We start from the raw sequence: 13,010 nt of genomic DNA, 5'->3' as shown, positions 1-13,010 counted from the left end.
GGATGTCTGAATTTCGTTTAATCTCAACCTCTACTGGTGCATCATGAAAGAGGAGGCCCAGAGCAAAAGTGTCTTCTCCTGAGACCACACTGTGGACCCCAGGCCCACTGGAGTTCTCTTCCATGCTACCTCTCAACGCTTCTGGTATTTCTTCCATCTGTAAGTGTGTGCAATATCTACAGGGAACATCACATCATGAGTTTTATAAGATCTATCTCAAACACACCTCATGAGTTCCCTAGGAAGGAGATGCTAGCATAACCCCCATTGTGCGTGCTGGGAAGGCCCCAAAACACCAAAGGAGTTCTCTAGGGTCTCACAACTGCTAAGATAAAGGTTGTTTGACCCAGAACTGTCTCCTTAAAACTGGGACCCTGGTTACATCCAGGTCTTCCCAAGGTGCTGAAGGGGCACACTTTGGCATAATGGTGAAAGGTAAGGAGTTGACAGGGGAGGGTGAGCGGCCAGAAGCCCAATGAGGCCTTGAGTAGGTCTTATGGAAAGGAGGAGCTTACAGGATGGAACCTACAAGAAGTGACCTCACTTCCTTGCTGACAGACCCCAACAGAACTTAGAATTCTGGTAACTAGGCACCCATATTATACACACAGCCCCATTTCCAGCTCAGTTGGTAGTTGACACCCAAGGGAACAACATGTTCTCTTGCTGTGTCCCGACGTGCTGTCGACCTCCTCGTCGCACAAGAGGCCAAAATGAGAGTCTTTCTCGAGAATATAGACATTGGTTCAACCCTCACCCTCGACGCCCCTGGCCGTTTGCCAGAAGGCACCCACAGGTAACACAGGACCCAGGGCAGGCCCGTTGAGGCCAGGCCTCAGCTGTGTCCATCAGGGCAGCGCTGAGCCCCTCCCCATGTGTTTGGGGGAAACAGGAGAAGAGGGGCCCTCCCTGGACAGGAGCAGGTAGGTTGTTGGGGGTTTGGAGCCTGATAGGTATGTCAGGTTCACAGCCCAGGCCATGCCTTCAGGATGGGAAGGTGACTGTCGAGGACACAGTTTGTCTGCTCAGATCTGAATTCCAAGACCTCAACCTGTCATCTGCCGGAGACCTCAAGCTCCTCTGGCTGGAGGTGTACGCAGATCCTCCTGTGTGCCAAATCCTGTTGGGGAAGGGGGTGCCAGGGAGGAGTTCTAATGGGGTATCCCACTATGGGGTCAGCCAGGCAGGCCACTGACACGTCTTCGCCTGGCTCACTCTCTTTGCAGAGCTCCACACAGCAGATCAAGCAGGAGCTGTTGGATGGATTCCATTTCTCCACCTTCTTCAAAGAAGGGCAGGGGCCGCCTGCTACCAACCACGGCCAGTGCTGGTCTGGGGTGAGACTGGGCACAGAAGGGTCTCCACAGACAGGGACTCCAGAAAACCAGGGTGGGCCCAGGACTCAAACACGAATATGGGGACTCCCTAGGCTCTGTCCTAGGGCTTTCACACTTGAGTGAGCCACTGTCCTCTCCCAAATGAATCTGGCTGCCATTAGTCCCCAGTGGCAACTTCGTTACAGGCAAAGTCCCTTTCACCTATCAGAGGAAGATCAGAGAAAATCCTTCTGTTTTCACTTTCTGTTATGCCAGGAGTATCTCAGCATGTTGCTACAAGAATTGGGTACAATGGTAACACTGTAGCAACATACTCATACTGTTACCATTTTAACTCCCCACCCTAATTGTACGTCTGGCAACCGGCAGCTCCTCTGCCCTGCCAGACCTCCTCCAGGATTTAAAATCCAACACTTCTACACAAACAAGTTGGGGGAGTGGTGATTACAACAAAAGAAGGTGAAGCTACTCTATGCATCTGTGTGTAAAGTGTCATCTCACAGAACACATCCCTGCAGACCCACCAGGCAGGAGCTGTACCCACGCATGTCACTGTAATATTGCTTAAGGGAGGCCATGTTCCACAGTGGGTCAGCCTCTCAGTGCTGGTGGAGCCTGTCGTGATAAAATGTCCTTTCTAGGCAGCCTTTCTACAGGGAGCATAATCCCATGTGTGTCCTAATAGGCTGGAGCAGTTTCCCGGGGCTGCCATAACATGCACGCTGACTGAAGGGCTTAACCACAGAAATCTGGTTCCTCACAGTTCTGGAGACTGGAAGTCCAACGTCAAGCTGTCAGCCTGGGGTGGTTTGTCTGGGCCTCTCTCCTTGCCGTGGAGATGGCTGACTTCTATCTCGGTCAGCACAGGGTCTTCTCTTCAACTTCTCTGTGCGCTGACCACCTCTCCTTGTAAGAACCCCAGGCATATTAAATTAGGGGCCACCCTAATGAACTCACTTCACCTGAATTACCTCTTGGAGAACTCTGTGTCCAAACACAGTCACATTCTGAGTCTCTGGGGTTGAGAATAGAAACAGTTACATTTGGGGGAGGGGACACAATTCAACCCATAAAATACATAAATCCCCTGCGGAAGACACACACCCGGGAAAGGGAAATCTGGGTGAAAGGATGTGCAGATAGCAAGTTTCAACAGCTCTAGCCAGCTGACTTTCCAAAAGGGCTCCAGCTGCTCACAGGGTCACCAGCAGCCTCTGAAGGTAGCTGCTTCTTTGAATGCAACCTCCCCTGAATACTAACATGTTCTTAACTTTTTGCCAATCTGCTGTCTGTGTGGCAGAGAAAATTACCTTGTTTCATTTCCAGTTTCAAACATACATTTGCGTAACCTTTTACAGCTTCAGTACCTGCCTGTGTTTTCTCTTCCATGAGTCGCCTGGCAGATCCTGGGCCTTGGGATGCGCTTCTTCCCACCCTAGAGTCTTCCGGCATTTTCCCCTTGGCCAGGGCTGGGATGGCTGTAGCTGTTTCTCCAGACTCACATTCATGTTAAAGAACAAAAACAATCATATCCCTTTAAGTCAAAGAGTTCTTCTAGAGCATCTTGTCTGGTGTGCTGTCACTAAAATAAGGAGGGGATGAGACCTCCCCAGGCCGTTCCCTTCCATATCAGAAGTGGAGCCTCAGGTGGACTAGAGGGAATTTCATCCAGTCCTCCCTGTGGAAGGTGCTCTCTTCTGACCCGGGTGCTGCTGAGCAAGCATCTGACATCCAAAAGCCCGCGTCTCCTCTTCTCCACCATGAGGGTGATTTTTGAGGATTGCAGGGATGATGCTCTTCATGCAGGCTGTTGATACAGAGGGTGCTATTGCCCCACAGCTGACATTCACCTTGAAGGCATGAATCATTTTCTCCTTCTCCATCCTCACATGCAATTTTACCTTGAAAGCCTAGAACCCTTTTCACCATGGGCACCCAGGTTCTCCACATGCACAAGTCCCTGAAGGGTTGGTGCTTTTTGGTGTGAGTTCCAGATCCCGATCCTCTGGGGGTTCATGGTGTTACACTGACTCCCATGTCCCTCCTTGTCCCCCTAGTATGGAAATGAGATCTGCAGGATGCCAACTTTCCAGCCCAGCACAGGGGAGAAGCTGTTGGAGTCCCTGGTTCCAGCCTTTCTAACTAAACCCATCTCCTCCTATGCCACCTGCCTGGGTCCCTCCTGGGACTTTATCACCGTGCCACACTTTTTGGAACTACTGGTTAGAAGGTGAGTGTCCATCCCCTCCAAGGCATGGAGGTGCCTCTGTCTCCTACTGGCTGTGTCTTGAAGATGCACCTCTTGGAGACTCAGTTGGCTCCTGTGGAACAGGGAGTAATGAGAAGATGAACCTCACAGGGTTCTTGTAGGGACTGAATGATCTAAGACACAGCAAACAAAGGGGTCCGTAGAGCCTAAAACTCTGGACAATCTGCTGTGGGTGCTGTGATTCATGTTTATTACTTTTCTCTTCCCACTCACTGAAGCAGCTCTCAGCATTCTGCCGCAATGGCCCATCTCTCTTGCTGTTTGGAAAGGCACATAGAAAGCAAGTCTGCAATGGCATTGCTAAAGGATGTCTGAGTTTCCTTCTGGCTGGACTTTCTCCTTGACACAGACAGAAGAGGGGTCCCTTCATGCTGAAAAAGGAGCCACAGGCCCACTCAGACATCTGGAGAGGCTCACTGGGTTCTCCAATGGTTGGGGTTCACTCATTCAACACATACATACAAAACACCTCATTTGTGCATCGTTCTTCTTGTGACTTGGCCTAATTTCATAAACAAGGCAGATGACAATCCCTGGGCCTCAATTCTACTCAGAGTCAGGTGCTCACAGTAGACAGAATAAACAAATCATATCTACAGAATGTTAGAGGGGAAACCCTCATGGCCTCCTCTACATATGGTGGCATCCTCCCAGATTCTGACTAGAATGACGGAGCCCAACAAGTATAAACTGGGGGGACTTAGGGTTCTGAAGGGCCTCTTCACCCACAAAACATGGGGGGAAATATGTGGACTCTGGCTGGGGAGAGAATAAAGGAGCCCTGGGGTTCATGTCTTATAATTCCCACAACAAGGCTGACATCTGGGGACTTCCCCTGCAAGAGGCAAACAGTGAGTTCTGTAAATGAAGACTTAGGTCCCTTGCAAAGGAGAGGTGAGGCTGGGGCCACAAGTGGCCACTGAGAGACCCATCCCCAGCACTGTGGCTTCCCAGCTCTCCCTGTCCTCCTCCACCCAACATCTGCCCCTACCCTCCTAACCCCAGGACCAGGGGAACCAAAGCTGGAGCTTTGATGAGCAAGCTGCTCACAAATCTGCCTGGAGCTGCAGTCTTGAGTGCCCAGGTGCACAGTGCTGTGCTCCAGGGCCATTGGAAAGAGAATGTCAGTGGGACGCCGGGGCACACAAGGGTCTGTAGAGCCCTGTTGCATGGCCAGGTCTGCCCCTTCCAGGACAGCACTGATGGCTTGGGGTAGGGTGGGGCTGTCCTCTACACAGGCAGCAAGAGGCCAGGGACCCAGAACCACGCAAGGGTGCCCTGGAGGGTTGTGTGGGAGAAGGCCAGGCCTCTGACTCAGCTGTCCACTCCATCACCAGCACCACCACCTCCATTTTGTTCACCTGGCCCCCTGAAAACACCTCAGTTTGCTGCCAGGCCCTGCAACGGTCATCTTTCTGGATAAAGCTGGCCTTCAGGACCTTCGCCTGGCCTGGACTGGGCGTGGAGGACCATCAGGAAATTGTCCTAGGCCAGTTGGTGCTTCCGGAGCCCAAGGAAGCCAAGCCAGATGGTGAGAAGACTTTCCGGGGGTGGTGTTTTGGGGCTATAATTCCCTTAAATTCCATCCAGGCATTTCTATACTTGGAAATCCCAGTGAAGAGTGACTGGAATGGTGACCTTTTCTCCTTTTCCAGATCCTGCTCCACCTCCTGGGCAACACGCATTAACAATGCTGGCCCTGGAGCCAGCACCACCACTGCTGGCGGAGCTGCGGCCTGCTCTAGAGCCAGAGTCACCTGTAGCCCTGGATGCACCAGGATATCTACATTCAGCATCAGCACCAGCACCAGGGGAAGGGCCCCCTCCAGGAACAGTGCTGGAGCCACAGTCAGCCCCAGAGTCACCCTGTCCCTGTCCCGGGACTGTCCAGAGCCAACACACTGAGGAGCTGCCGGACATCACGACCTTCCCTCCCAGGCTGCTGGCTGAGCAGCTGACCCTTATGGATGCGGTGAGCAGCTGGGCTTCGCAGGCTGTGCCTCTGGCACCAGCTGTCTCAGGCCAGCCTGTCTCTGAGGAGCGGCCAATGCCCTGGGTCCAGTTTCAGCCCCACTTCTTACCAACCATGGGATCTGGATGAGTTTCCTCACCCACAAGCCTTCCCTGTCTGCATGTGGACAGCAGAGATGGGACATCGCCCGTGCCAGCTGCACAGACTGACTGTGCAGACTGAATGACGGGGGATGGACAGAAAGCAGGACAGGGCAGGTGATCACTGAGGGGCAGGCAGGGCCATGGGTCACTCACCCAGCTGCTCAGGAGCCTCACTACCCTCAGCACTTATTAGGTACCTGATGCATACTAGATTCTATGGCAGACACCCAAACAGAGCCCAGTGTTGCAGCTGCTGCAAGGAAACTGCACCAGTAGGGAGAGAAGGAGTAGAGGGCTGATTGGGATGGGAGGAAGATGAGGCCTCAGGATGGGGAGGCCTGAGCCACCTTCTAGTTCTTGGAATGAGGATGGCCTGGGAGAAAATGTCACTCTCTCTTCCCACCCTTGTTGGTTTCTGGGACATGATGCATTCAGGGCCCTCGGTGGGCAGAAAACCAAACCCAGGGACTCCCACAAGTCTGGAGCATATTTTAAAGCTTTCTGAGCTCAAGCTCGGTTCCTGCCAGAGACTGTGGATGACTGTGAGCTCAGTCCCTGCCTGGGACTGTGGGTGACTCTGAGCTGGGGTGTGCTGTGTCCATGATACTCTCCTCCTTCCCCAAAGGATCTGTTCAAGAAGGTGGAGCTCTACGAATGCTTGGGCTCCATCTGGGGCCAACGACATCAGAAGGGGAGTGAGCACGTGGCACCCACAGTTTGTGCCACCATTGCACACTTCAACAGGCTCGCCAACTGTGTCACCACCTCCTGCCTCGGGGACCACAGCATGAGGGTCCAGGATAGGGCCAGGGTGGTGGAGCACTGGATCAAGGTGGCCAGGGTAAGCCATGGTTGGGCCTTGGGATTCCCTCTCTAAAAATGGGGAACTGCCTCTTCTCCTCCATCAGCTTTCAGGATTGGCATCTGTATCTCTAGCCTGAGCCCTACACATCCCCTAGGCCCTTCTTCCCACAGCTTCCCTGACCTTGACCGCCATGGCCCAGTGGTGGCTGCTCACGTCTGACCTGGGATCTTCCTTGGGTTAAACTGAAATCTTTCTAGATTAGTGACATTCACTCAGCCCCAGGTGTGCCCTCCTGAGGCTCCCTGGGCCTCTGCTTCATTCAGGAAGGGAGATCTCAGCAGAGGGGGCTGAGGCTGAAGTGGGTCGGACTCCAACTCTGGACCTCACAGCTCACTCTTCCCTCTCCAGGAGTGCCTACGCCTCAACAACTTCTCCTCAGTGCACGCCATCGTCTCTGCTCTGCGCAGCAACCCAATACATCGGCTACACAAGACGTGGGCAGGAGTGTCCAGGTGAGGAGGGTTCCCTCCATGGGAGCACCAGTGTTGACTTAGGGACCCATAGGTCTCCCCATGTGCCCTCAACCACTCTGAAAGGTTCTTGGAGAACAGGGACGCTGGAGGCAGGGATGGGCTGGTGGGTGTGGTCACTAAGCTGCCCTGGACTTCTAGGCAAGGATTTCCAACTCAGGACTAAGGATTTTTAACCATCAGGAACAGACTGGAGCTAACTGGAGGGTGTCAGGTGTTTGCACCCAGCAGTGGAACTGTGTCCAGCTGGAAGCTAACTGTGAACACGCAGGGGCTCATGTGAAGTTGAGATGGGCCAGGGGAGGAGCATGACAGTCCCACCCTGGTCCTCTGGAGCCCTTGTCATCAGATGACCCCACTGGAAACTCTCACGCAGGAAGCTGAGATTCACTGGGTTTTCAAACAAAAGGGATTGGAATTCACAAATCTCCCCCGTGATTCCCAAATTTACCCTTTTTTCTTTCTTCTATCAATAGCAAAAGCTCAAAATATCTAAAAGAACTCTGCAAAAAAGACACTGCAGTGAAGAGGGACCTGCTGATCAAGGTACAGTGGAGTCTGGGAGATGCGGGACAAGTGTTTAAGGGTCAGAGGAAAGAGTGAGTTTGGAAGGGCATTGATCCCGGTGTGCAGTGGTTATTTTGTAATGTTTTGACTTACCTACTAAAAGTGGACTTGAAAAATTCCCTCCATGCCTACTTTGGGCAAACAGGAGGAGAGGTGTGTGGGTCGATGGGCACGTGGGGGCACGGGGGCAGCAGGCCCTGGAAATAGGATGTGGCAATGGCTGCTGGGCTTCTGAGTGAGGGTGATGAGCTGCAGCATTAGCAGGACTCTGGCTCCCATGCTGGTCCATGCTGCTGGCATGGAGCTTCCTCCAGGCTGGGGGGTGGTCATGGTAGGTGGGACTTTCCTTCTTCCTCAAACTGGCAGTAATTCCTCAGGAAGCCAGGCCTCTGCTGCTGCTTCTGTCTGCAGCGCACCTCCATGGGCAGGGACTGCAGTCCACACTGGGGGAAAGAGGGAACCACAACAGAGGAAGCTCATATGCCAGGGAGTCCAGTAGACTGCCCAGCTATGGGTCCCAATGGGCAAACTCAGGACAGATGTATGTGTTTGCTGGGACTCCCCACTCTGCCCTTTGCAGACATCTGAAAATGGTCATGTCACAGGATTCTCACCAATTAGCAGTGACACATGCTCATGACAAGTATCTGGGGGATCCATGCATTCCTAGGGGATCCTCCCTGACCAGATCTCAGAAACCTCCATGCAAATGAGAAGGCAACATGTCACCCCACCCAGGATTCTGGAAAACCCTGCCATGTCCGTGAGAGATGTCGCCTCAGGAGGCCACATCCTGAGTGGAGGAAGAGAGTTCTGTGCACGGAACTCCCCTGGGGGATCACTGGAGATACCAAACCATGGATTTGGCATGGCGCAAACCCAGTTTGTGTGGCAGAGACTCCAGTGGGGCTCAGATAGGCAGGTGCCACTTAACCAGGTCTCCTAAAATGCCCTGTCCCTTTCCCATCACGACTCTGCAAGGCTGGAGACCTAGACACTCAGAGACTCCAAAGAACAAGACCCTGATGGGTGGTGGTGCTGGGATATGGGGTGAGGGCAGCCGAGACAGAGCCTCCAGGATGGGGAGGAGGTGCCTTCTCTTTTGGGGCCCTGGGGAGTCACTGCCCACTCTTGGTCTCTGTTTCCTTATCTGGAAAATGAAGGGATGCTGAACCTGTAGTGCAGGCCTCACAGGGTGGAAATGAGGTTCAAGAAAAGAAAGCAATTGGAGGGTGCTCGTGAATGGTTCTTCCTCAGAGGGATGAGGGGGAGAACAATGACAACAGCTACAGGAAACAGTACTCAGGAGGTCCTGTGAGGTAGCTGTGGTTTTCATGGCTCTTTACAGAAAGGAAAAAGTCTCAGGGAGGCCTGGCTGCATGAGTGGGTGACACACACAGGGAGTGTGGAGCTGGCTGAGCACTGTGCCAGGTGACTCACGCCAGTCCCTGGAGATCCAAGTGTGGGGTGGCTGGGGTGTAACTGGGGGAAGGGAGGAGAGCCTCACTGTCCCTGTCCCTGACACCTGGCAGGCGGGGAGCTTTAAGGTGGCCACCCAGGAGAGGAACCCCCAGAGAGCCCAGATGAGGCTACAGAGGCAGAAGAAGGTGAGTGAGACTGTGGCATGGAGGGACCGCAGGGGATCAGAGGACAGGGCTCTTTTCCCCACCAGCTGGAGGCCTCCATATCAACACAGCGGGGGCTTCCTCCCCAGCCCTGCCCTCCTATGGCCACTGGGCCTGGAAAACCTCCATTGGAGAGACCAGAGCAAGGGTCTGGGAAAGCAGAACTCAGAGTGTCCCTAGGGTAAGGCTGGGACCACAGGTCCTTGTGACTTGTTAAAATCCCACCATAGAGGTAACTAGGAGTGATTGCCAGACTTGGAGGTCAGCTGGAATAGAGGAGGCAGGGAATTGGGAAAGGCAGCTGAGGGTCTTCGGCTGCTACAACTGGGAGACCTGGGGACGGGGGTTCTGGGACACAGGGGCTGATGGGATTTCATGGGACAGGGCCTTGGGCAAGCACCTGAGGGTCAATACTCATCACCACTACCCCTCCCACCTCCCCACCCCTCCATGGCACAGGGCGTGGTCCCCTTCCTGGGGGATTTTCTGACTGAGTTACACAGGTTGGATTCAGCCATCCCGGACGATCTGGATGTGAGTGACCCTGGGGCAGGCTGCTTGGGAGCCAGGATCCTGAGGCTTGGGAGGAGAGGGGCCTGGACGGAGCCCTTAGATCTTAGCCCTTGGAAAACCTCCTCTCCTGAGAGCCTCATAGCTGCTCCTGTGGGAGGGGGTGCCAGGCCCATCTCATTACCTCTGACTGACAGAGGCTCCATGGCAGTCAGCAGTCCCTATCCCTGAGTGGTGAAGCTGCAGAGCTGCCTGACTGCAGCGCTGCTGAGGTGTGGGCTGAGCTGGACTCAGCCTCTCCCTAGGGTAGTCCCATAATAGGAGGGTGAAATTGAGCCTTTCCAAGGGCAGGCAATTCCAGGATAACTGAGCACTTTCTTTCTAAGGGAGACCTCAGTTTCTCTGTCTGTCATCTCAGAGGGTTGGGGCAGAAGGTCCCTGAGCCTCAGCTCCCATGCCCACTGCCCTAGAGCCCGGAGCCTGAGGCAGGTTCACGTTGTGTCATGTGCACATCCCCTGACCCTGGTGGCCCTGGCAGTAATGCAGCATAGGAAGGGATGGGGTGGGGCTGTTGTGGGCTAGGGACCTTTCTGATGGGCTCTATCTGACTTCCAGGGCAACACCAACAAGAGGAGAAAGGTGAGCAGCTGGGACATTCACGTTGGATGAGGTTGGGGATGTGGACGTCACAGTCCACCCTGGACAGGACACTCCCTGGCTCCATCCTCTACATCTTAGTTTTACTGGAAGGGTTTGACACACACAGGAGGAGGAGACCTATCCCAGTGGAGAAAGTGGGAAAGGCACTGGAATGAAAGACCAATTCCTGCAGGAGGGGCTATTTACATCCAACTCTGAGAACAGGCTGGGGGCTGCATGGGGCCCCCTCAGAGAACGGCCCCAGGGACCAGCCCCTTCTCCCTGCCTGCCAAAGGTCCCCTCAGCGTCTTCCACCCAGGCCCTGTCAGCATCCTGTCCTCTGTCTCTAGGAGGTCCGAGTTCTGCAGGAATTGCAGCTGCTCCAAGTGGCTGCCATGAATTACAGGCTTCACCCTCTGGAGAAATTTGTCACTTGTTTCTCAAGAATGGAGCAGCTCAGTGACAAGGAGAGGTGAGGGCCTGGGAGATGGGCAGAGGGTGGGAGAAAGCTCTCCATTTTTTTTTTTTTTTTTTTTTTTTTTTGAGACGGAGTCTTGCTCTGTCACCCAGGCTGGAGTGCAGTGGCCGGATCTCAGCTCACTGCAAGCTCCGCCTCCCGGGTTTATGCCGTTCTCCTGCCTCAGCCTCCCGAGTAGCTGGGACTACAGGCGCCCGCCACCTCGCCCGGCTAGTTTTTTTTTTTGTATTTTTTAGTAGAGACGGGGTTTCACCGTGTTAGCCGGGATTGTCTCTCGATCTCCTGGCCTCGTGATCCGCCCGTCTCGGCCTCCCAAAGTGCTGGGATTACAGGCTTGAGCCACCGCGCCCGGCCTAAGCTCTCCATTTTTTTTTAACGTGGTCTGGCTCTGTCGCCCAGGCTGCACTGCAGTGTCACCATCTCTGCTCACTGCAACATCTGCCTCCTGGGCTCAAGCCCTTCCTCAGCCTCCAAGCAGCTGGGACTACTGCTATCCACCACCATGTCCGGTTGTTCTCCTGTTGTTGTTCTGGTACAGGTGGGGTTTCACAATGATGTCCAGGCTGGTCTCAAACTCCTGGCCTCAAGCAATCCACCCACCTCAGCCTCCCAAAGTACTGACAGTACAGGTGTCAGCCACCCCACCTGGCCTAGAGGAGGCTCTCCTGTGGACAGCAGCAGAGAGCCTATGGCCATGACTCCACTGCCAGCATCAAACCTTGTTGCATGGGGACTGCTGGGGACCCAGGATTCCAGCTGGTCAGGCAATGAGAGGGGACCTGATGTGTGGCTCATGGTGGCCTCACAGCTGCCTCTCTGTCCTGCAGCCACAAGCTGTCCTGTCAGCTGGAGCCCGAATCCCAGTAGGCTGGAAACATCCTGCAGTGGCTGGGGCCGCACTGGGATGCTGGCCAGAACACCAGCTCTGCATCATCCTTCACCCAGACCGTGACACCAGGAAACCACATCTAGGTGGCTGGCAGCTCAGTTACATCTTGACCCCACTCCTCAACACCAGCTGCTCCTGCTGGCCAGGATCAGGCCATGGGACTTTTGCATGTCAGGCGGGAAACCATTTTATGTTTATTTTCTTTAGTGTATAAGTAACGGGTTTTTTCCTTAACTTTCGTTAAAATAAAATTTTAAAACACTACTCAGAATGTTCTATAGTGTTGGAATGAGAACAGTAACTCCAGTGCAGTAACCGTATACCAGTCTTTAGGATTCATAGTCTAGCATGTCACATTGAGGCTATGGCTGAACAAGTCATGGAATAGCGTTTGCATTACGCCTGCCAACTGTTTAATGTTTTCCTTCTTTATTCAAATTAATTATTGCTAACTCTGTTTAAGGAAAACAAAAAATAAAACAAACAAACTAAAAAACACTTAAAAACCACAGTATGTCACCCAATCTATGTCACTTGTTCTACTGACCAGTTACTCTCAAACTTAAATTCTAGTTAAATTCAAGTTCCACCGGGTTACTCTACTTTTTTAAGTTGTAAATATTTAATGAATCACTTAAATATTTACTGAAGGGCTGGAGATGGGAGGTAGTTATGCAAGTGGTAGGGCTGGCCTTCTCCAGAAGTCCTGTGCAGAAGGGAGCTGGCCATGAGTCTCCAGGAAACACAGATAAACTTTTCCCACTATGGATCTTCCCAGACTTTCTGCCACCTCTCTCCTAAGGGAACATCAAGGAAGGAGAGAATTGTTTGAACCCAGTATCTAAAGGATGTCCCACAGCTTAATTTGAACACAAGCCCCACTGTGGTATATCAGACAAAAACAAGTCAAAGAAATCAACATTTCAGGGTCTGAAATATAATACCCCCAAATCAGCACAAAATAAAACACTTAAATCCAGTCCTGGAGCCACAAATCTCCTATAAGAAAAGTGGGAGTTTATTTCAGCAAAACTTGTATCTATGCATGCAGTTTGCAAAAAAGAAAGAAAACAAAAGCAAAAATTATCTATGGCAACAAACCCTTAGACCATGCAATTGATTTGGCAATACTTTTTCCTTCTTATTTTTTGTTCTTTTTGGATGGGACACAAAAATCACTGCTAGCAAATGTGAACACAAGCACATGGGACTATACATTATCTTAGAGCTTCCGCATGGGAAAGAG

The 13,010-nt window shown here is 52.8% G+C and overlaps 1 pseudogene; it reads left to right on the top strand.

Annotated features, from left to right (window-relative positions):
* Positions 1-559: 559 nt before the first annotated feature.
* LOC114669769 (ral-GDS-related protein-like) lies at positions 560-11,873 on the top strand (annotated as a pseudogene).
* Positions 11,874-13,010: the final 1,137 nt, after the last annotated feature.

This window comes from Macaca mulatta, chromosome 10 (genome assembly GCF_049350105.2).
Source record: "Macaca mulatta isolate MMU2019108-1 chromosome 10, T2T-MMU8v2.0, whole genome shotgun sequence".
In the NCBI taxonomy this organism is placed as follows: domain Eukaryota; kingdom Metazoa; phylum Chordata; class Mammalia; order Primates; family Cercopithecidae; genus Macaca; species Macaca mulatta.
Note: the sequence above shows the minus strand (reverse complement) of the source record. Positions and strands in the feature narration are given on the sequence as shown.